This window comes from Aythya ferina (genome assembly GCF_964211825.1).
Source record: "Aythya ferina genome assembly, chromosome: 13".
Taxonomy (NCBI): Eukaryota; Metazoa; Chordata; class Aves; order Anseriformes; family Anatidae; genus Aythya; species Aythya ferina.
Window position 1 is genome coordinate 11,439,075 of NC_140311.1, and position 25,001 is coordinate 11,464,075.

Sequence of the window (25,001 nt, forward strand, 5' to 3'; positions counted from 1 at the left end):
ATACATGATTATCCCACAAATCCTATCTATTTAATTCCAAATAAAAGGCCAGGCTTTTAGTGCATACATTTCTTTTTAGAAAGAGATTAATTAGAACATTTTTTTTTTTTTTTTTTTTTTTTGGTAGAGGTAAGTTTCACTCAAAGATGCATAGCAAGACATAGTCCAAGACTAATGTTTCTGAATCAGGATATTCTCAACATTTACTGCAGGTATGATAACATTGGGTTATTTAAATAACAATATATTGAGTATAAAAGGTTTTCTTTGTCATAAGGTCCAGCTCTTGCTCCATACCTGATGCTTCCTTCCTCTGCATTTATAGATATGAATAAGATACCTCAGACTTCCCATTATGAAGAGTTACATTTACAACCATCTTGCAGATAATGGATGAACAAAAGACAGAACTGAACTCCATGAAACTCACTAAACATCAGTATAAATAAAGCTTAAGTATGCAAAGATAATTATCATAATCATCCCCATGCAGTAGGGCTCTCAAGAAATGAAGTAATAAAAAGAAAAGACTGCTATTTTATTATAGTTTTCCACCTATAAATGTGCCCTTTTCTACGTAAATCAGTTCATCAGTGCTGGGGCCCTTCATTTGGAAATGTTGAGTTTATTAGCAATTCCAGTTTTCCCCTAAAGTGACAGAAGGAAATAACTAATGATTCCTAGAGTTGTCTCTCTCTCCTGCACAAAGTTTCAATTATTAAAAAGACAGTAATAATGAAAATCCCTAATTAAATAATTTTGCATGTAGTTGGCACCATTTTATTATGTGAAGTCAACTCTTCTAATCATAGATGTGAAATACAATGGAAATAAAATAGTTTTAATTTTACTATGAAATAAGCTTAGACAAAGATCTTAAAAAAAAAAAAAATGCAACACACAACTTTGCAATTATTTTTTTTTTCTACAGAAGACATACGATAGGTTTTGTTTCTGGGCCAGTGCTGGCTGAATATCTGACCTGTAAGTTTCAGAGGGAAAAAGAGTTTCTCACTTTATATTCAGAAAATCAGTTTTTGTCAGAAGTAATTTTTCGAACAATTCTGTCACCATTTTTTTTTTCCATATTGGATATTGCTGGAAGATTTTAAAATATGTTTTTAGGTAAATATACACATATGTTGGTAGTAGATACTACTTAGATATTAAGAATGAAAATCTATATAAATCCCAGGAAACAGTAAAGACTTCAGAAACAAGGGACTCTAGTAACAGCACAACGGTGATTCTTTTCACATCCTTGAGTCTAACTTCCTGCATAATTCAAAAGAAGTTACATCACCTTTCAATTCACTGTGCATTATGCATTCGCACTCTCAGGGGAACAAGGTATTTCTAATCATGGGTGTTCTTGGTGCCACCAATAAAGCACTCCTAAGGAATTACTGAAACAGTAATATTCAAAGTTTTCCAAGCTGCACAAATTCTGATATTTTCATCTCAAATCATTTAGCAATTTATAATTTCCCATGCAATACAGAAACTACCTCAAAAGAATGCTGCTTTACTATTTTCAATCAAAATGATACATTTTCAAATTAGAATACTGTACTTAGTAGAAAAAAAATACTTAAGGTAAGCTGTACATTCTGTTAATTTTCTAATTCTTTTTGGGTGCTTTAAGAGTTACCCACTTCAAATCTTACAAATCGCTACATCTTCAATGACTTGTGCAAACGTCTATACATACAAGAAATAAGTTATACTTTTTGTGGAACTCAGGCAAACCAAATTTCTGGTCAGTACATAACAAATAGCTGAATAATGACTGCATTAATTTTGAATTATTTGATTCCCATAGTGAAAAATCAGTTTTCCTGAAAAAGGTGAAATTTCATCCAAGGAAAATTTTATTCCATAAACACTGACTAAAACTGAGTTTTCTACTGAAAAATGAAGGCAACTGAAAAATTCACAATAGTATTTATTAAGAACTTACTACTAGGAAGAATAATCTGGAGAAGCTTTTGGTAAATTTTTATGGAACAACCTAGAAATGTAGAATTTTGGTGTTCACAGAATCACAGAATCACAGAATTTTCTAGGTTGGAAGAGACCTCAAGGTCATCGAGTCCAACCTCCAACCTAACGCTAACAGCCCTCCACTAAACCATATCCCTAAGCTCTACATCTAAACGTCTTTTGAAGACTTCCAAGGATGGTGACTCCACCACTTCCCTGGGCAGCCTGTTCCAGTGCCTCACAACCCTTTCAGTGAAGAAGTTCTTCCTAACATCTAGCCTAAAACTCCCCTGGCTCAACTTAAACCCATTCCCCCTCGTCCTGTCACCAGGCATGTGGGAGAACAGGCCAACCCCCACCTCGCTACAGCCTCCCTTGAGGTACCTAAAAAGAGCGATAAGGTCACCCCTGAGCCTCCTCTTCTCCAGGCTGAACAAGCCCAGCTCCCTCAGCCGCTCCTCGTAGGACTTGTTCTCCAGGCCCCTCACCAGCTTCGTCGCCCTTCTCTGCACCCGCTCAAGCACCTCGATGTCCTTCTTGTAGCGAGGGGCCCAAAACTGAACACAGTACTCGAGGTGCGGCCTCACCAGAGCTGAGTACAGGGGGACGATCACCTCCCTAGGCCTGCTGGTCACGCTGTTCCTGATACAAGCCAGGATGCCGTTGGCCTTCTTGGCCACCTGAGCACACTGCTGGCTCATATTCAGCCGACTATCCACCATCACTCCCAGGTCCTTCTCTGCCTGGCAGCTTTCCAACCATTCCTCTCCCAGCCTGTAGCTCTGCTTGGGGTTATTGCGCCCCAGGTGCAGGACCCGGCACTTGGCCTTGTTAAACTTCATGCAGTTGACCTCAGCCCATCGGTGCAGCCTATCCAGATGTGTTCTAACATGACCAGACCTTTGATGAATTTCCCTGACACACTTATTATGTCCTCCATGGTCTATGACTATGTAGATTTACTCTTATGAAAAAAAAAATATATATGTAATTCAATTGTATTTTATTATGAAAAAAAAAAAAAAAATCAATGGAACCATAGTAGAAATATATGAAAGTACATATTGCTCCTTTGCATCTCCAACTGGATTTAAGTCTTTAGGAAATTCTTATAGAACTAAAATTAACTGGAGACTTTCCTGTAAGATACCTTCTGATAATAAATGATAATGCAATTCAAATTAACAGGAATTAATATGTTTTTTATATTATAGATTTAAAGTACTATGTTACTGACAATGTGTTGAGAGTTCTTACTAGCATAATTAAAGTTGCTGTAAATGAACAAGAGTTCATCTGTGTGGAATGCACACCTTCCTGCAGGCCTACATTACTGTAAGCACTACCCATCACTGTAAACGAGTGCCATACTATGCAAGGAAATCAGATCATCCCTATTACAATACTTTCTTACATTTTATTTCCAGACTGAAGTCCATCTGTAAAAATTTAACTCCATATCGGACAGCCCTGAATAACTTAAGAAGTCCTGCCACAATGTTTCCAAGAACATCTCAAGGAAGAAACACAGAAAATACAGGAATGGAGATGGAAGCTGGTATTAAAGCAAAAACAGCTTTTTGGAGCATGTGGCTCACTACTTGCTCCCTAACCAAACTCCCTAAGAGAATTATGGGATATTTCAGAATATTTCCTATCTTGTACTGGGCTAAATCTTGAAATTTCAGAATGTTTTGTAAATTGTAAGCCTCAATAATTAATAATGTGACTACACAAAATCTTTCATTTAGACACTTCGGAATGGCTTTGTTGTTGTCCCATCCCCCCCCCAAAATACCACAATTTCTGGTCTCTAATTTCACAGAAACCCTTCATAATAAAAAAGTGTTTTGTCTTGAAAGTTGTCTCTCACTTAAAAAAAAAAAAAAAAAAAAAAAAAAAAAAAAAAAAAGGATGGTTCATGAAAATGTCAACAAATTCCATACAGTTTTCCTAAAGTAAAGTTTGTTGGTTTTGTTGTTGTCTTTTTTTTTCTTCTTAGTGACCTGTTTGCAATTAGTGTGGTTTTATTAATGGTGAACTGGTTTATAGAACAAGCGAACAGAATACTTACAACTTACTGAAGCCACACTAATAAGTTATCCTCTAATCAGTTCTGATGGGAAGGGTCCAGCTGCCCTTTACAGTGAGTTCCAAGGGAATCAGTCCCCTGTGAGATTGTTCTGATGGGAATCACAACCGAGCTTGAGTTCTCAGGTGTTTTTCTGTAACAGATTCAGCCTGGGCCTAGATATTTCCTTAGGAAATAAGAGGAACTGCGCATCTTGGATGTGTTGAAAAATGTAACAGCCCTTCCAGCCAGTGAAGGTCATTAAAAATAGTATCATAAAATGAGCTACAAATGACTAAGTGACTAACTTCTCCAGAACTGGACCACTGACTGCCTGCTTTGGGATGCATAAAGCAACTTGCAAACTACAGCTGCCGCATATGTTTGTAATTTGTTCCTGCTGGCCTAATTAGAGGATTGTCTTTTAAACACAGGTGAAAATGAGAGAAAGGTGTGCTTATTGCAGTACTGCAGAGACAACCTACTGTATCTTGGAGACAGTAGCCCACCTGCAGTTTTTTATATACTCTTTGCTCTAACCCTAGAGGAATCATAATTTCTTTATGTTCCAGACAATAACTTCAACTGTAAGTTAAGTCAAGGTAATTGTAAGAGTTATGGTGGCTGATTTAAAAATATTACTAAGGAGTAAAACAGTAAAACTGGTTACCTTGTTTTAAGCTGAGCACTTTGGATAATCAATATTCAAGACTCATTCATGAGCTTGCATTTTTTTATAATCCAGATATCACTTCAATTTAACCTATTGTCAGTTCTCTAAAAGTAGGATTTGTTCTTTTTTTTTTTTTTTTAGTGCAAAACATACTGATTTCACTCTTGAATGCAAAACAAAACCATCAAAACCATACAAAGATTCTCAGTCATATTGATGTTTCTCTTTTAGGGATACGTGTGTCTGGAATCTGATTTAATTAACGTAGTACATAACTGATTGTATTAAATCATGAATGATTAAAAACCAAACATCATACATAACTTTTTAGTATTTATTTACATTACACCAACAGTACTGCTTACTGCAGTCTCAGGGGACTCTCAGCAGCCATCTGGATGGCTGCCCATGTCCCTGCTCTCCCCACTTAGATCTGGGCCATGGCAGTCCCAATAGCAAAACAAAAACCAAAAACATTTTCATAAAAGGGAAGGGCTTGGAATAAAGATAAAGACTCTAGTTGGAATAAAGTTTTCATTTGGAAGCCCCTGTCCTGCATAGATTAAAATTGATATTTATATATACATAAGCATATGTATATATGATCAAGGAACTTAAAATGCTGAAGGTGAAACTGGACTGGAAAGTAGATCCAATATTTAAAAAAAAAAAAAAAAAAAAAAAAAAGGCCATAATCTGAATACCTAAAAGTTGGTTTACACCACAGCCACACCAAACTGCTGCTCGGGTGCAATACACCTCTATCATAACATTTTGATGTGGCTCTCTGCTAGCTCTTGATATAGGTTGATACAAATGCCTTTCACCACAAGGAATTTCAACCTTCCTGAATATAAATAAGATGTGCTTTTAAATACGTTACAGATATACTGGGAAAATTCATTTTAGGATATATTTAAAGCAGCATAAGACATAGAACAGGAAATATGAAAGCATTTTTCTCTTTATGTATACAAATGTATCCTTTTATATGGAAAAAGAAAGAAAAACGTGTTGCTGGGCATAAAAATATAATAGGATTTTATAAATATATGAAAAGACTAAAGAGATTGAGACTAGGAGCTAACAAATTTTATGAGAAGCAATTAATTAAAATGAAAAAGCACGCATGCTAGCTAACCATCTGCCATCAAGGGAACAAATTTACCTGATATTAATTTTGGAGATAAACACAGAGCTGAAATACCAGATTGTTCTCAAAATTTGCCACGTGCAAAATTATTCACGTGCAAAAGGATGGAGTATGGCCTATAGCATTTAACATCTTTCATGCAGCTCTACTGCCTGGAAATGAAAAACAGGCCACAGTTTGTTTCATACACACAGTGTACTAATATTTCAAAATGACCACCTCCTTGTGAGACACACCCTTCTGACCTTTCTTTGACCAACAACCTGGTACAGCCTCCTAGAGTATGTTGCCGCATGCAACTATGCAAATAAAGAGATTGGGAAATTTAAATAGTCTGGATTGAAGGGAGAAGTAGCTCATACTATAACTATAGGCAATATTTGACTACTTTGAACATATCTATATTATAAATTAAGAAATGCCAGGGAAACAATACTTTAACATAATGAAGTACAGGTGACAAAGATCATAGATGAGAAAGACTCCACAGGCTATATTAAAGACTTTAAAAACTCTTCCCTAAACACTAAACATATTATTGCTATTGCTACCAGTTATAAGGTATCAAATGGGGCAGCAAAAATAGCAAGTCCAACAGCCAAAGATCTTCATCTCTATACTGATCTCAGTTTCAAGTCTGTAAAAAAAAAATTAAGTTAAACTATTCCAGGCTAACTGGAAGCCAGTATCCACCATACATAGCCAGTAAGTTTATTTGCAATCAGACTCAACAATATCTGAAATCATGTTAACTATTTATTAATAATATATTAAAATTATGACATCAGATGTATTGAGAAAAGGCATACTGCCGTTTTATAACTTTGAGAAAGTACTAGCTTTCACCCTTCTGCTACTCCATACTATCTTTAAAGTGTCTCTTCATAACAAACTAATAAAAATCCTGATAAAGCTACCCATGCAGACCTCCATTTGCATTTAGGATGATATTTAAAGGAGAGGCATAGTGGGAGGAGAAAATAAAGCATTGGAAAATTAACTGAGAAGAGACCAGGTGCAGCTTCTTCCGTCAATAGCTAGCATATAGTTTACTATCTATGAAAATGCAGAGAAGCCGTATAGAACAAGGTACCTGGAAAGCCATAATTCTGACTGTATTCTTGTACTGTAGATTTTAAGATCTCCTGTCAATTTATTTCAAATATGAAAGGGGCCTTGGTCTTGGTTACATTTAAACTCAAAGGAATATTAATAGAGTACCAGTATAATTTATTAGAGTAGCAGGACAGTGACTTTAACCTATGCATTCAAAGTAAAGTTCCTGTGTTTATTTTTTTTTCTTTTTCCTTTTTCCTCATAGGCTCTTGTTTTAGATTATTGAAATAGAATAAGTGACATGCACAACAGTTTTGCATTGTGAGTAACCTCAGAGACCATTTTATATTAAGTGTTTATATCATATAGCTCTGTGTTCCCAGAAACTGCCAATCTATTCAATCAGGCAGAGAAATTAATTTATTACATATCTGCTTGGTTCTAGATGGATATGAATTGTGCCACCAGATATCAATTTCTCTGTATTTAAATAATAAATACAACTTTCTTCTTTACCTAAGTTAGTGTTATACAACCAGAAGCAAAAGTATCTTTCGTCAGTCTGAATAATGTTTCATTAAACATAAGGACTTTTTTTTTTTTTTAGCAGCAATAAGAATAGGCTAAATAGCTTTAGTAAGGCTAAAATTCAAAGGCTGTTTAGTTCAAACGAAGTATGTTTTTGCTACCATGTTGCAAGTTCTTTGATTGTACCTTCCTTTTTTCCACCCACCACTCCCCCACTTTTATTTTTCTTTCACTCCCACTACAGCAAAGCACTTGAAAATTGCACAATGAGATGACAAGCTAGATAATATACTTTGAAAGAGTAAATGTCAGAAAATATTTTTTGCCCTATCAAACACTGCTACAAAACCTGTTTCTTTATTTCTCCAACATTTACCTACAAGTAGTTTACAGCACTGTTGATCCAAAAATTATGATAAAAAAAAAAAAAAAAAAAAAAAAAGATAGTCTGTATAATTTGTTGCTAAGGTAAGATCCAAATTCAGCAGTTATGATAATAATAATAATTTTGTTGATGGGGGCTAGGAAATGCTACAGCAGCAATCCATACAAGGAAAAAGTAAGAACACAAGGAAAGGATTATTTCTGTAAAATGTGGATACTGTAATATTGTGCTGCTTCTAACTACCAGAGTGAACTAGTTGAAAATGGTGGTTGTAATGTCATACATAATTGAAGAAGAACAGTGAAATGCGTATATACACATCAGCAAAATTCTCAATCTCTTTTTTGGAGATATATGTATTATAATTGCATGCACACAGGGAAATAAGGTAACTTTTTAGATTTTTTTTTCTGCTTGACAAACAGCAAAAATTACTGACTTTATTGATGAGAAATCAGTACGATTTTGAAATCAAATATTTTATCTACAATGCCTTGCATAAAGAGAGCAAACTCTTTTACAGTCATCCTTAATCAGCAAAAATATCCTGCGGATTTCACAACACTCCAATGACACAGATTCATTGTGTCAAATTCTGTCTCATTTATGACAATATAAATATAGAATAATTCTGCTTTGGAGGAGGTGGTGACAGTTAATAAGCTTTATTTAGGAAGTCTCCCTGCAGATTACTCTAAATACATTGTATTAGTAATGTGTTTGTTCATTTCTCTGTTTTGTTATATTAATAGAAGAGAAATTCTTGAATGGGACATAGTACCGACTGCAGGACTCACAAAACTCTGCCAAAGTCTCATAACTAATCAATAGAACTGCTACTGTAAGATGTTTTCGTGCATTATGATTTTCTGTTTTCTGACACTGTAAGATGACACTGTGTTGACCCTAGACATACAGAAACAACAAAATTTTTCAGCTCCTCTGTTTCTGTCATGAAGAAGAAAATTTAGACTTCCAAATGCATATAATTCCTATATACATATATATATAAAACACACATTAAACATGGACTCATAAAAGGTGGTTTGGTGGGCATAAACATGGCACAACCTAGCACAAACTGAAAACTTTTGTGATAAGATAAAAAGATAAATCTTTTGCTGACTTCTAGCACCACTGAGCTTCTCTCTCAATGAGAGTTTCACTTTCATTACACAAGGATAAAAACAGGCAAATCTCCACTTTGGAGAACCTGGTAGAGCCTAACAACGGGCTAATTGAAATAAAATCCTTAGATTTGTTCCTGGCTCTTTAGTTATCTTCACCCTTTTGCTCCCCTTACTGGCAGCGAAAGTAAGGCTGTTCATACCCTTGGTGGTTGAGACTACTGGATTAAAGGCAACGTTAATTTATCTTTATATACTTAACTATACAGACAAAAATTCAAGTAGCAGCTATTTACCTAATTTAACAAACATAATTTAACAGAAATAGACTAATGTATGCTATTACTACCTCCCTCATCCTTTTATTCTTCAGACCATGTTCTTCAATCTTTAGCTGAAAGTCCACTTAATTAAAAGTTAAAAAAAAAAAAAAAAGACAGAAAAGAAAAACAGAACTGTGCTTTTTTATTTATTAGTTAATAATTTTGTTATTGAAAAATGTTTAATTTAAATTATTCACTATTAAAACATTAGCACAACCCATGGACATACAACTTATAAATGAGCTGGTACAGTCAGTATTTAGCTGTGTGGACAGCCTTCTGTTGTCTTACAGTCCAACAGTGGCCCAGAGACTATGGGCTGAATAACACTTCTGGAGAAATTATATGAACTTCAAGCATGAGATTGATCTCACACATTCAAACACCCATACGTTCTCTGACTCTATTAAAAAAAATAAAATAAAATTCTAGACAAAATTAGCATAAAATTGTACAGCACTGGATTATCATCATCATTATATATATATATATTATTTTTTTTTGTAAAATGGTGGTAGGGTAGATGTTCTTGTGTTCTTTATATAAGTTTTGAGTTTAACCATGACTGAGTTGACATTCATTGCATTAGCTGCAGTTAGACCATTTCAAGTAAGGACAGCTCCCAGCAGACTTTTTAGTCAATGTATATCTCATGCCTCATCTACATTGGCATGCACAGCTCTCCAAATGTTGGATCTTGTAAGAGATTCCTATGAGTATATTTGCTTAAGCAAAATGATAGACTTCAAAGCACATTAGACAAAAGAGTTTTGTAATATATCCATTTAAAAAGTATGACATTTGAACAAAGTATCTCAGGCTGCCTAATTATGTTTTCCTCCTCCTTTCATGATATCTTATAGATTACAGCTAATTGAAAAAAGTGGTCTAATCATTTCTAAGCCATGCTTCTAAAAGTCATATTGATTATCAATAGTATTAAGGCTCGTTTATTATAATACTATTTCTAGCAAGGGTGCCAAAATTGGAAGGTGTTAATCTTCTATATACATCTCAGGTGTTTAGAACAAGATGAGCTTGTTATTTACATGAATGAAAATAGTGTTCCATTTTTACTCTTTTTTTTTTTTTCCCTCAGAAAAAATCCATTATCTACTTAAATATTCATCTCCATCTCACAATCATCTCTCAGCACAATAGTTAATTCATTTCTTAAAACTATACAATAAAACAGTTCAATGCTATACTAAGTTGCCTGAATTAGCTTAGAACCACCCAGCTAATGTATTTTAGAGTGCAAGATTGTTCATTCCAAATACAAAGGGTAACTTTCTACGGCACTGTGCTGTGCACACTGGACTATAAAGAAATATGATGATACAGCCAGCTAATCTTAGATTTTTTGGTTTTACAGGTAACCCAAATAACGTCATCTGAAGTGTGTAAATCATTTTTCAGATGTCTGCTTTTGTTATAGGAAATGTATTGCACATGTAGCCATAGATAGCTTGCATTGAATGCAGCCACTATGAGAAGTCACAAAACTTATTTCATTTAATTGCTTATTATTTCACATCGAAAAGTTCAGTACCAACAAGAAAAATTCAAGTGAAGTCTGAATGTTATTTATTAACTTTAAAGGAGAAAATGCTGTGAACCTGCACCAATGTAGATGTATACATTACAAGGGAAACCTACAGCCACTGAAAGAATCATGAACAGCACTGGGATCCCAATAGACCTGTTCACCAACAGAACATAGCATTTCTTTTGGTCTGTCTTTTTCCCAAAATCATAGCTTTCTTTCCAATTCATTTATAAAGACCTTCTCCCAACTCCAGAAAGCTAATTATGCCTTTATCTCTGACGTGGTTGATTTTCTTTGCATCTTTAGTATGCTCAGCCTGAAGAGCTATTCACTGCCTCACATTCATGGATAAGAGGGACTGTGACCCTTATCAATTACAATTTTCCCTTCACTGACTGAAGAGACAAGGCAGGGCAGCATTGCAGAGCCTTTATCCCAGTTACTTACCATCACCAGTCACTTTATGATCTTTATAAAAGACATTATTAAAGTTGTTTTATTCTGGGTAGCCTATGATACCTTCTGTAAAGCTATACAAAAAAACATCTCTACAGATAAATTGAAATACTCAGAGTTTGATATTTCCAAAATGTTGATTTTTAGGAATTGCAAGTTTAGAAATAGAACTCGAATAACTGACATTTAACATTTAACTAATAAATAAGAATTTTTATTCGCAAAGATTAAAAAGTATTTAAAATGCATCATTGTGCATGATCTGGATAGTCAAGTGTTTCCAGACACTGATGCTATTTCAGGACTGATTCCAATGCTAGTTTTATTATATAGGTTCTATTATTGTGTTATAAATTGAAAAATCTTGTTATTGAACTTACAGGAGTACCTCTGCTCTAGCATATTTCCTCCCAAGTTGTTCTTCTTTTCTCATCTAACAGAATATTATGGGGCAGGAATTAAGTTTCTGTGGCAACTAGTGTTCTAAACTTCACCAAATTTTAATTAATAAAACTTTACTGCCTTGTAGTCACCTTTTTCAGCTAAAATCTCTGGAGAGCTGATAGTTTTGAAAGAGCTGACTGTCTTCTTAAAACCATATTTTCCCCAAAGTGACAGAAAATTTGACAGATCTACACTTGGATCTTTAACTAGAAAAAAAAAATAAATAAAAATAACAACATAAAATTCTAAAATAGCAGATCCAAGTGGGTGTATGTGAATTCTAGCCATACCACGGGGAAAAAAATATTGAAATATAGTTATGATATGCCAATCCTTGGCTCATTTGCATTTGTGTTAACTCCATTTGAGCATTAGGTAGGTGATTTATTTTTTTGAACCATAATATCCTTCTTGTGGATAAAATGCAAGAATCTCACTTTTAAAATATTTGTGCTAAGGGAACTATAACTATTCATCACTCTGCAGTATGTTTCCAGACATATTAATTATGTACCCAAGATAATCATATACTATGTGTAACTTTTTGTTCAGAAAACAGTGTCTTCGTGTAAGTAGCACATGTACTATAAAAACAGGCCACAAGAGGAGCTCTATAAACTCAGTTCCCCGTTTTTATGGAGATTTATCAATATGAAACAGCCACAGCTCTAGGCATGTAACACAAAAACCTCTATGTTGCAAGAGCATTAAGGTTATAAAGTCAAGCACACACAAGTTAGGAAATACTGTCTCTGAGGTAGCCTGCATAACCTCACTTTGACTTTCTTTTGCTCGAGCAATCAGACACAGTAATGCTGAGAGCCAGAGAAAAATCCTGTGAGGACATAAAGGGTTCTGGAATCACTCTAAGGTTTGAGCAAAGCACAGTAAATAAAGCAGAGAAATCACTGCTCTAGAGTGTCCAGGGACGCTGGATCCAGCCTGCTGGAGGCTTCCATCAAGACCACAGCCTTTTCCCTAGAGCAGACAAGACTGCTCAGCAGCTAGCATTGCTCAATTAGGCAAAAAGGCTTCTCCTGCCTCCTGTTCTGTAACACCCACAGCTGAGATGTGGCAGTGGTTGTTGCTGCCTCCAGAGTCCAAGCAACACAGATGGGAAGATGCTGCAGCTGCTGGGGCCACAACCTTCCCTGCTCCCTACAGGAGGGACAGTAGCATGGGAGGCCAGGGAAGCCTGGCTTCCCCAGCCAGCAGGGATTCAGCTGTGACAGCTCAGCTCCCTGTCAGAGAGCTGATGTTGCAAGAGACTGCCTTTGGCAGAAGCTGCTGCCAGAGAAAAGTGGCCAAGAAGCAAACCAAGCATGGATGCTGCTACAGACAGGATGTGAAGTGTAACACCGGACACAACTGAGTGCCAAGATCTTGATCTAGCTCCAGAATAACTCAGTGTGGATTATCCTTAGGTTTGCAATCAAATTCATTATAATTCACACCTTAAATGTTTTTGTTGTTGTTTGACTCCTAACCTTTATTCTCAGCCTCCAACCCTATTTCCCCCCTTGATTTCCATCCTAGTTTCTCTTTTAAGCTGCCTCTCTCCCTGATCTGTTGATTGTAGAAAAAGATTCTATCCCCTCATCAGCTCTCAGTTTTATTCTCAACCCTTTTGCCAAGTCTCTTTCCATTGTCATCTTCCACTGATGATGATCCTCACATTACAATAGGTGATGGAAGGATGCCCTGTACTGATGGTGCCTTAAGCTAGTGCAAGCTCTATGTAGGCTGAGTAGATGCTAGGATGTACTAATTTGTTTTTCCAAGACTTATATCTTAATATATCTAAACTAGAGAGAAGGTACTTCTTTGACAACTGGGCAATGCTTTAGCTAAATGTCCATTGGCTACTATGAAGCCTGTAGGTCTAGCTTGTCTTAACCTATATGTTTCTGAGATAGAAAATATATTTTCTTCCAAATTCGTTCTCTGAAATAGCTGAATCATTGTGGTTGACACTTTGAAAAATACAGCCTTGGGCAGATACCTGACATTGCAATTTTCAGACTGACTGAAGTTTAAAAAAGCTAAGAAATCCTGACAGCCAGTTCTTACAAGGGATGCATTGGGCAACCATACGTATGAGCAATACTAACACAGTATCCCAACAGAGCTATTTATTTCAGGGAAAAAAACTTTTCAGATCTAGGCAGCTTATAAGGACTATCCTCTTCATAAACTGTCAGCTCTAAGACTACAAAGTCAACACAGCCTGACCCCTAGCTGTACATTGATTCACTCCATGAAGCATTAAAACCACAATTAATTCTATTTCTAAAATAACTTCCTTTATTATATTTCGCTTATAACTTCCTTTATTACCAAATAGTCATTTCAAAACATTACCCAAGGGCAACTAAAACTGGCAAAACAAAGAAGAAACATATGCTGACTTTGATGTTGTTGTTGTCCCTTTGGTTCCCATTAATACATCGGAGAAAAATATCTTTGAAAACTAAGCAGAGAGACGCGCTCGCGTACACAGAGAAGCTCATACTCTGAAGAAGCCAGAAGGCACCAGATAAAAGCCTGATAAAAAGTAGGTCATCTAATGATTCACAGCATCCAATGCTCACAGAATCCTGCTAACAACAGCAGGGAAGATGCAAATGCAGAAGCCAAAGTCAAAATTTTTAATATAGGGGAAATAGATATAACAAAATATTGGGTATACATACATCTGGGTATAGAAACTGCAGATGCTGAGAACACAGCTCTTTAATTTATTATCCACTGGAAATTCAAAAGTCCAGACATAAGCTCCCATCTGTGGCTGCTGGGTGGGGATGCAAAGTCCATGAATATGTGTGCTTTCTATTAAAAAGGTTCCCCTCTATAGCTTCCCCCCCCGCCCCCCCCCCAGCTCCTCCCCCCCCACACACACACCGGTGCTTTCTTTTCTGGAAGCAGTGAAGATGGGTAATACTCTCAATGGTAGCAAATGTGGTGACATCTTTGGCAACAACACATCTTCTTCCCATTGGATGGTTTATCAATAACTTAGGTTCACCCACTAGTGGAGTAAACTTCTTTTTAGGGTAGACAGACAACACAGAAAGTAAAGGACTAAGAACATAACTCATTAGTTAACAAAACTTTTTATGTTTAGATACCCTTAAACTACTGGCAACAAGGTAATGGAGGAAAAATACGCACATTTATAAATGAAGCACCTTGCAGCCCAATTCTGCAATGAGCTTATTAAGAAAGTCAAGTGAACTAATAGAAACACACAGCAGTTTCTTTTGGGGGTACCAGTGTTAGTGAAATCTCATCAGTATAAACAAAGGTGGCCTACAAGTACAGAAGTCCTCAAATATTCTTCCAGACAGCAATGTTGACACACAAGCTCATGGATATTTTTCCCTTTTCATGTTTCTGACTGCATAATAAGCATGTGGCAACTGTAGCAACTGCTTAGAAGCAAAACGAGAGTAATTTATTTTTATTATGTTTTAATGTCTTTTGGCATCTTGAAACCAAGAGTCAGCCCCCTTTGACCAGACGGTTCTCCCTAGACCACGGGCAAGGACTCCTTGGGCCAGCCTGAGAACTTTTGTGGTAGACATTATTGATTGCACAGTTCCATTTACACTGAGAATGAAGCCTGTGACATTTATTACTGTAACAGCAATTCTGTGCCAACTCATTCATTTTATTTTTTTGACAGACATGTATTTATGTGAATTACAACCAACTCTTGAGCAATAAAAAGCCTTCATCATAAAATCCACTAACATTTAGTTGAAATTCCAGGATCCCAAACCCTAATCAACTCTGGGTCAGAGACACAGTCTTTGTAAAGGAACATCAGTTGACATCAGCTGAAAATGTGGCCTATTATCTCAAAGGTCAAGGCTCCTAAAATAATTGTTCTATTTCCAAAAGTGTGACTTTATGGGCATTTTTTCTTTGACAGATTCTATAAACAGAACTAAAAGTTTTAACACAGAGTTCAGACCTGATTAATTTCTGTAATCAAAACCAGGGACTAAATCTCTAAAAGCTTAAAGCAAAAACTAACCAGAAATGGTATTTTAACCAAAAAATAAAACATAAAAATATGCATTAATACTATTGAAATTGTATCTAGAATAAAAAGTGGTACTTTTAGAACATTTTCATTTCTCATTTTGAATTATTCATAGAAAACATATCTCTTAAAATTTTTAAGAGAACAAGTCTTGAAAAAACAAAACTTAAATACTTTGTTTTAGTCATGCAAAATATTTCAGTTGATACACGTGCGTGTTAAAATTTGTTACAAAATTTTGCTTTGTTTGTTCTTCATTCCAACTCAGGACAAAAAATAAATAAATAAATAAAAATTGAAACTTAATTTTGTACCCTGATCTACTTAGATTAAGGTTACTAAAATATTCTTTTTGAATACTTATTCCCTCCAGATTCAGTGGTCCAAATATAATTGCTATTAATTAATTAATCTCCACTGATATCTCTGTGCTTCTTCCAAAGAAGAATTTTGTATTTCTTTAAAATGCTGGTATATATCATTAATATTTCTCAGCATTTAGATTCATTCTCCTGCTTAAGAATTGCTACCCAAAAGAAGAAAAAAACACCTCTGGCAAAACATATTTTTATTCCTACATAGTAAAAAGATAAAGCAGTTCAGACTCTTGTATTCAAAGAAGATCTCAATCTAACCTTGGTTTAGTATGTAATTAAAAAAGAAAGAACGATTAAAATGAAAGATATTGATGATTTTTTTTTTTTTCTCAATTAATAGGAATTTTACTTGGAGGAATGGGTCTTGTTATCAACCCTTCATCAGAGATACTCTTTTCTCAAAATCCTCTTCACCCAGCTAAGTGCAAAATCACTGTGACTTGAATAATAATGCTTTCCTACATATTAGCACAACATTAGGGCATCATATCACTCAGAAAGTGATAAGACATGTTTTGTGGTCTCCTTCAATCTTAGGAAGCGAGGATTCATTCCCCAAACCCCTTCATCACCCTGGAATCACTCAGCTATTGTCATGTTTAGGCTCTATCAGGAGCTAGAGACAAATGACATGCATTCCTCTCCTTATATGCCTTTATAAAATACAGTTGTAAACTAGCACACTTTACAGTTAAGAATGATGCTCTGACATTTAAACTCTAACCTTCCCCTCCAACAAAGATTTTACTTTCACAAATGTAGAAAAGTTGCTGACAGACCCATTACATGAGGACAGTTATTACTGTCTGGCCAGGAGATGGCTCCTCCAAGTCATGTCCAAAGGACACGCTAAAAGTTAGGAAGTTAGCCTGCTGGAAAAGTCCTAGTAGCTATGGTCATTACATACCAAGTTTGTGATACGTTTGTCAGTTCATTAGCAGAGCTAAATGTCCTTGTGTCAGTTCAGGTACGTGACTGAGTTAACTTTCTTTCCTTATCCAAGACAGGAGAACCTCCTCTTTGAGAGGGATGAATGCTGCGGGTTCTGTAAAAACATCCCAGCTGCCTCCCAGGGACCTGTGCTACAACACTGCTGGGACTGCCATGCACGGCTAGCCCCAGAAGAGCACTACCAGTTTTCCATGCCAGATGGAGCAATACAGAGTTTGGTGTTCTGAGAGGGACTTAAGGCTCCTTACCCTTTCTGAAATTTACACCTCTGATCCTAATCCGTCTTTAGTGTTCTGCTGAATAGTAATGTTTAGGATGACATGCAGGCAGAACACACAAGTAGTTTGTATAGGATAGCATTTGGAATCATCTTGAACATCAGTTTAATGGACTAATAATTAATTCTAGCACAGGCCTGAGCTGCAAAAAAAAAATACACAGCAGAATTAAATTGGTACAGCTCCCCTATTATGGAAGCACATATACCATCATAATTTTGTGTTTATCTATATAGCTTATTCCCTTACAGTGAACATGGGATAATACGTTCTACATTGTATATATTACTATCTCTAATATTTCTAAGAGTAGTATTTTGTGCATGTTCAAGAAATTAAAGGGTATGTAACATTCCTTATCATAAAGCTAAACAAACACCACATTCATTAAGTATTTCAAGTTAGCTGATATGAAAGCTAAATTAAATGAGTTTAACAGGTAAGCTAGACGATCCCTATGAATGCACAGCTCTCTGTGATTGTTCAGATGTTTCATGTAGACTGTTCTAAATTACTTTGAACCAGGTATTACTGTTGCATTAAAACACTGACCTGAACTAATAATTATACATAATATTTAAGATCTGGTTTTAGAAATAGAAAATTTTGACAATTTTATTTTCAATTGATGGTTTGTTTTTTCAGTTTTATAACCTCAGAAAAACAGTCAGTTAATCTAAAAGGGGAGATACAAGACAACAATATGTCTGCCTGCTGTTTTATGCAAAATGATTGCTGTTATAGTATTGTTAAACAGAAATACAAGGCTGCAACGTCCCTTTGATTCAAACCTACTTTACAGTCACTTTACAAAGATATATAGGGTCTTGTAGGGCAGACGATACTTTAATCTAATTTAAATATGTGTCAAACTACTGATTTCCCAAGATCAAAGCTCTGGTAATAATATCACTTTAGCTTTATTTGTTCTTCACATTTTAAAAGAAAAACAACAAAAATGTGTTTTTGCACGTTTCTTTTTCTCCTCTGATACCACATGTTCTTTTCATAGCTTCACTTTCTAAAAGGAAAGGACATCGGCATAACTAAAAAGAATGGCAGATGGTCTGAGTCACACATGTTCAACGTTATCTCCCTATACCTCTGTTTCCACAACTTGAAAATCCATTCAGTTCTAGAAAAAGAGGAACAAAGATAGGACTCCTGAACAGTAACAAGCCTTTGGATCAAAGTGGAAAAACAGGTTGAATGAAAAATACTTGCCAGTCTCCCTATATTGTCCAAATAGGAAACTTAATAACAACGAATCAGTAACACTGCTAAGAAAATATCATAATACTTATGGTTCTTCTAGGTTCATCTTCAAAATTAAGTACATTGTATTGTATTGGGCAGTAAAAAAGAACAAGATGAGAAAGTCCTACAGAAAGAGAAATAGAAATACTAAGTCATATAACAATGTAATACTTTAAAATTTATTCCTTTGCAGTTTAAGACATTCACCAACAAAAAGGTAAATAAATTATTTCTGCAACTAGAAATAATTTCTATTTCTGCAAATAGAAATATGTACAGGTTTTGCTAAACTTTTGCAGCATACAGCATGAGAAAGGCTCTGGTCTTCTACAGAAGTACCTTGGGATTACTGACAAATGAATCATAGGTAATGTTAGCACAGATCTACAAAATACATGTACTATGTATTTCCAAATAAGTGACCAATTTGCACTATCAAATACATAGAGAATCATGGAGTTCTGAGAAATATATTGGAAAAGTCATGTGAGCATTACAGGAAAAAAGTACAGAAGAGTGGACAGCAACAACACAAGAAGATGAGTTTAATTGACTTACACCTGTTGGTAACACAAGACCCAGAAATCAAGCATGTAAGTGATGTTAAATTATAAACACTTATAAAAGACCTAGTATACATGTACCTTTAATTCAGCATCATTAATAGGAGAATTTAGAGATTTCAAGTAACCTAAGTAAAAATACCAGGAATTATGCACTCTGCACAATATTTTTATTTAGAACATCAGCAGAAAGAGACGTAGTATGGTTAGATTAATAATCAGTAAAGAGGTATTTGTTTATTTATTTATTTTTTAATTCAAGGTCAGTTTTTTAATCTTTAGTTTCCATTCATATGTAACCTCTGAACTTTTCCTCAAAAAAATATAAACAAGCTGAAAATACATAGGTCCTTAAGAGGTAGGCTAGTATCAGATTTCCTTTATCACAAGCATCAGAAATGTTAGCCCTCTCCCCAAATCACTGATATGCAAGAACTGGAAGTAGGAGAGAACCACTCCATACATAGTCTATACATGACATTCTGTTTTCTAGTGCTTCTTACCTTCCACGGCTGCAGATATTTTATTGGATAAAAGGGAGCTCAGGGCTGGACTAGTAGAGCAGTTCTTGTGTAAGTATTCTTGGGAGACGCATATTTGTATTTATAGCATCTCATGAAATTCAGTCTCCCACCTGTCTTTCTTACTGGCACATTTAAAAAGAGGGTGGTTAAGCACAATGAAAAAACATCTTTTTGGCTAATCCTGTAAACCCAATACTCAGACACTTCCAGTAAATCTATTTTTCAAAAAACTTCCATGAATTGTTGCTATTTACTCCATGCTACTATCGCTGTATGCAGAATTCTGTAGACAAATGGAATTCTCTCTACCATTCCCCAGGAAAAGAAACTTTTCCCAGCTTTTTTTTTTTTTTTTTTTTTTTTTTCTTTTTCCCTTCCACACAGCACTTTGAATACTGCATATTCTGGGACAGCTGAAAGCTAGATACAGAAGCGAGTAAGCGAGTATTAGCAGGGCTTACTCATTCCCTAGACTTTCTGGTGTTCAGCAGATGACACCTTTCAACAGCACATACATTCATGTTAGCAAAGCTACTCTGGCCAGCAGTATGGATTGAAGTGGTCCATATTGTCCCCTGAGAAAGCATAAGTTGCTTCACTTTGTCCAAACACAGTATTTGCATCTTAATAGGGATTAATTTGGCATTTAGATGTAATTTTGTACATTGAAATCTGAAGCACTAAGCCATTTTTATTCCTGTCCTTTATTCTTTTCTCTCTTTTATTCTTGTGAAACCCATCATTCACAAGCTGTTTATATAACAACACCTAGAGCCAGTGTTTCAAAATGACACTGGTTTTGACTGGCTCTGTTGGTGGTACTGCACCAAAGAATTAATTTGGACTCCTGAGTGCTGGAGGAAAGGACACTGCTTGAAATCAGGCACGTATTGTTTCCAACTGAGCACCTTGCTATGAAGCTCCCCCAAAATTGGCACAATACTAATCCAAAATTGCCTAGCTTCCTCTTACTAGTGGATCACGTAGTCCTTCCTTTTCATTTTTCTTTACAGCTCAGGCTCCTTTAACTATTTAGAGACACATGTTTTCAGCTTCTATTCATACTTTCACATTCACTCACTTAATTCTGGTAACCTTGCCAAAAGCAGATTTTGTCAGGTGAAGTAATTTCCATCACATTACAGAGATTAGTTTAGTTGATGTAAGGTGTACACAAGAGGCTCAAGAAAACACTAGTAGTCTTGTCTGACAAATGCAGGCTTAAATTCTTCTTTACCTCAGCTGGGTACAGGAACTGCCAGCTACTCACAGAATGATGCAGTGAGACAATCAATTAAAATAAACACAGCTTGCAGCAGAATAAAGACACACAAGGTTAATATTTTTTCTGCTATCTGGTGCACAAATCAAACTTAAAGTTAAATTTCAGAAAAGAGGATCTTTTTCTTTAAGGAAGAGGATCTTTTTCTTTACGGGCTTGCTTACAAAAAAAATCCTTGTATAATTGACATGGTAGTAATGGTGCAATGGCAGGTTGCAGCCAGTGTTGCAGCAAACTGCCTCTTGTACCTGACAGTACAAACGTTCTCTTGAATAGCACCTAAAATAGTCAAAGTCAGTGAGCAGCAAGAAAACAACGAGGCTAAAAATCTCACCACTGCCTCCACTTTTCTTCTAGCCTGTTCCCAGACTTCAAAAACATGGAAGAGTAGAAGTTCACAGTATTTGATCTGGGTGTTGCTATACCTTTCAGCTAAAACCATGTGGATAAGGACATCTATTTTGAAAGTGCCTTTCCTAGACCAGGCTAGTATAGGCCTATTGTTCCAGTTTGAAAACATGAAATGTTTTAATAAAATAAAATATCCTAAACTGTTCTGACATTATTAACTGCATCTTAACTTCCTGCAAGTTAAATATTAAATTTGCCATTTCCTAAGGCTCTGAAAGTAATCCAGGTGAGACTCTGTATTCACATTGATTTTGCATTGTGATTTTGTATTCAAGCAACCTCCAAAACCAAGTCAAAACCCAGGGATCTTGAAACCTATTGTACTGAAATCAAGAAGGAGGGTGGGGTGGGAAATCAGTGTCATCTAACATTTCATACATCTCACACATTTGCAGATATTTTTAATAATCCCATTGCAGATATTTTTAATAATCCCAAGGAAGCTGAAAGTTACAATCATACGTTGCACTCCAAATTTCTTTATCCAATATTACAAAGACTGAAAGAAATTGAACTTTTTTGTCCTTCTGTATGTTCATATTTATCTGTACTCCTTTTAGCTCTGACATCTTATATACTACACAGCCAAACTTTTTTCATATTTTCAGATATGGATGTAGAAGGCTTATGGGTTTAACACTGAGAAACTGCAATGAAAAATAAAAATACAGGAGACAATTGTCTGTGTACAGATGACTGTTATTAGCTTTTCTATCAATTCCAATACTACAATGTGGTGACCAGCTGGAAAAAATTGACTGGCCCCACAGGGAGACAGCCAAAGGCTGAAACATTGGAAAGTGACCATATCACTTTTTGGGAAAGAGCCGTTACTGCTATTGTCCAGTTGGCACAGAAGACTCAGTTGGCTGGGCACTCACCTAGGATCAGTATTTTCCTCTAGCCAGGGATCTGATGTTTCATCCATTCTTATCATTACAATCAGAGCTTCCTGTGCAAGCACTGTATGATGTGTAGTCCTGGAAATTAAGCTGTTAAATCTAATAATTTCTGTATCTAAAGTATCCTTCTATCATTTTCCAGAGTCATTTCCATCTCACCAGGCATGTTGCTGAGAAAAAGCTGCCTGCTAGGATACAGACAGTGAAAATGGTTAATGAGGATATTTCTACTTATTTAACTTTCATTTCAAGACAGGAACGAAAAGGAGGAAACTTCACCTTTGAATTTTTTGTAACACAATAACTTCATAAACAAAAACTTAAATCAGTATTTGGAATGCATGGAACCACCTTGCTGTGGTCCACTGAAGAATTTATTCAGAGAAGTCTTTTTGTAGAAGTTCTTCTTTGGTACAAACAAGATGTTACTTCATATCTTGAATTTTCAAATACATTTGTTTTTTTGTAACTTCCTTATTCTAAATTAGGTACTACTAAGTAGCTTCAAAATTGTTTAGAATCATGCACTACAACTAAATCCAACAGAATCCTAAGGATGCAGTTATGTCAGAATCTAGTCAACAACAATACGTGAACTAATGTTTTAGTATTTTCACTGAACTTCAGTTTTTATCTGTCTCATTTTCAGCCTTCCACTTAATCTTTTCACCAGCTGCACTGAACTGAGACTACATAGTTCTTTTCTATCCATCTATTCCACAGAGATTGGTGGGGCAGATAAGCATTTAGACATGCTACTCCTGAGTGGTTATTTCTTATTTGAAAGTGGTTTCTACCTACAATTTATTCCAAGACATTTGTCATATGCTTGTGCTCATGATTATGTAATTGTTGTATGGTAATACACTCTTTCTATAGAATAAGATTTCACAACATTTGCCCCTAAATTATGTTTACACCTACCCCTACAAGGGAACAATACTTTAAATGAGAAAAAAAACACTACTATTTTTAAAGGTTTTCTAATTGCTACTATTATGATAGTTACATGAAACATATATAAATGAAAAAAATATGTGGGAGATAAATGTTTATGGCACTTACACATCAGGAATGAGTTAAAGCTCTGTATTGTATCATATTGGAATATTCTTTGGCCAGATTTGCATTTCTGTAAAATAGATCCAGACACAAATAGGATAAAAGTGTGCTTCAAATGGAAAGAGGAACCATTGTAAGTATCTCTGACTCCCCTATTTTTCCTCTCCTGCTGATCTGGCACCTCCTGAATCTTCACCTCTGAATGCTGCACAGCTGTTTTTTCTGACAGCTATTTAATCTCTTGGGACCCACATCCTTCAAAGAATTACACGTTTAAATGACCAGTATCTACCAACAGCACAAATAGTCATCATGCAAAGTTAAACCTTTGCAAGTCTTTTCAGGTTTGGGTTGTGAGGCCTGATAGTAAATACCCAACATATCCAGCAGCACTGACTTCAGTGATTTATTATATTACACCCTCCAGCATGGAACATTCTGCCAGGTTCTACCAACCTTATGGACTGTTTGCACTTATGACTGTATGTAGACAGCTTTGCTGTTTTTGTGCCAGAGACACATGCCATGCAGAACATGGAGCTCAGGACATATTTCCCACAATACTGACCTATCGTCCCCTTACATTGATGCTGTTGCCACAATGTTCAGTTTTCTTCCTGATAATGGAACAAAAATGTCTCTATAGTCCACAAAGATTGTCCTTGCCATTAGGAATACATGCCTTAACACACAGCAAGGGGCACTTGTACGGTACAGTATGAACAACAGCATATGCTGAGGATTGATTAGTATATTGAAACAGCACATAAGGCCAAGAATTGATGAGAACAGCAGTCACTTCTGAAAGGAAGCTTTCTGCAGATATTTTTCTTGCTACAAAATACACTGTGGTTTTATTTTTTTTCCCTCCCCCAGCAATCTACCTAAGCCAAACCTTTGTGATTACAATATATGCTCCCATTTTATCCTAAAGCACCTTCTCTAGCCTAACTGTAGCTAGAACTATTCCTCCATCCCCCAACTTTTATTTTTAATTTCCTTTTCACACTTGGGTGATCTTCCCGCACATTTGTTTATTACCAAGAATTTCTCAACTATTTTCATATTGACAATTTTATTACATTTTTGCAGCTTGCTTTTTTTTTTTTTTTTTTTTTTTTTTTTTTAAAGCAGATACTGCTGCAGCATAAGAAAGTATAAAGTCTGTAAACTGCAATTTAAATTCAGAATGAAATATTTTCAGTTCTTTCAGCTGCATATTGCTGGGTTTTGCCACATAACGAGTCCATCAATTAACTTTTCCATTTATGTGCTGCTCCCTGCTATTAGGTACTTCCTATGTGAATTCCTATGTGAACAGCTTAGAGACTATATGGTCAGGTGATGTGCACTAGACTATAGAACAAATCTTGATTCTTCACTGAGGTTCACTGACTGCAGTTTTCTTCCTACAATTGTTCTTCTTGTACTTTTAGTGAGAAAAATTATTTTTCTGTTTTGCACCATTTTATTATGCACTATTTTCTCTCTCTTTCTCCCAGACCTGAACAGCCACAAAATATCTGGTTGGAATTTATACAGGACATGGTAGGAGAAGATGCAGAAGTCCAAGCTGTGCATCTAGTACTGCCCTGGAA

General features: G+C 35.6%; 1 protein-coding gene across 14 annotated transcripts in view; it reads right to left on the reverse strand.

Annotated features, from left to right (window-relative positions):
* Nucleotides 1-25,001, reverse strand: part of SLITRK4 (SLIT and NTRK like family member 4) — a 268,817-nt gene that overhangs the window by 133,534 nt on the left and 110,282 nt on the right. Inside the window, exon 1 of one of the 14 annotated variants that reach the window (XM_084535146.1) lies at nt 4,058-4,309. The exons of the other annotated variants lie outside the window; for them this stretch is intronic. The gene's annotated coding sequence lies outside the window, so the exon portion shown is untranslated. Of the gene's footprint in view, nt 1-4,057; nt 4,310-25,001 lie in introns of those variants that run through there. 14 annotated transcript variants of the gene reach the window in all.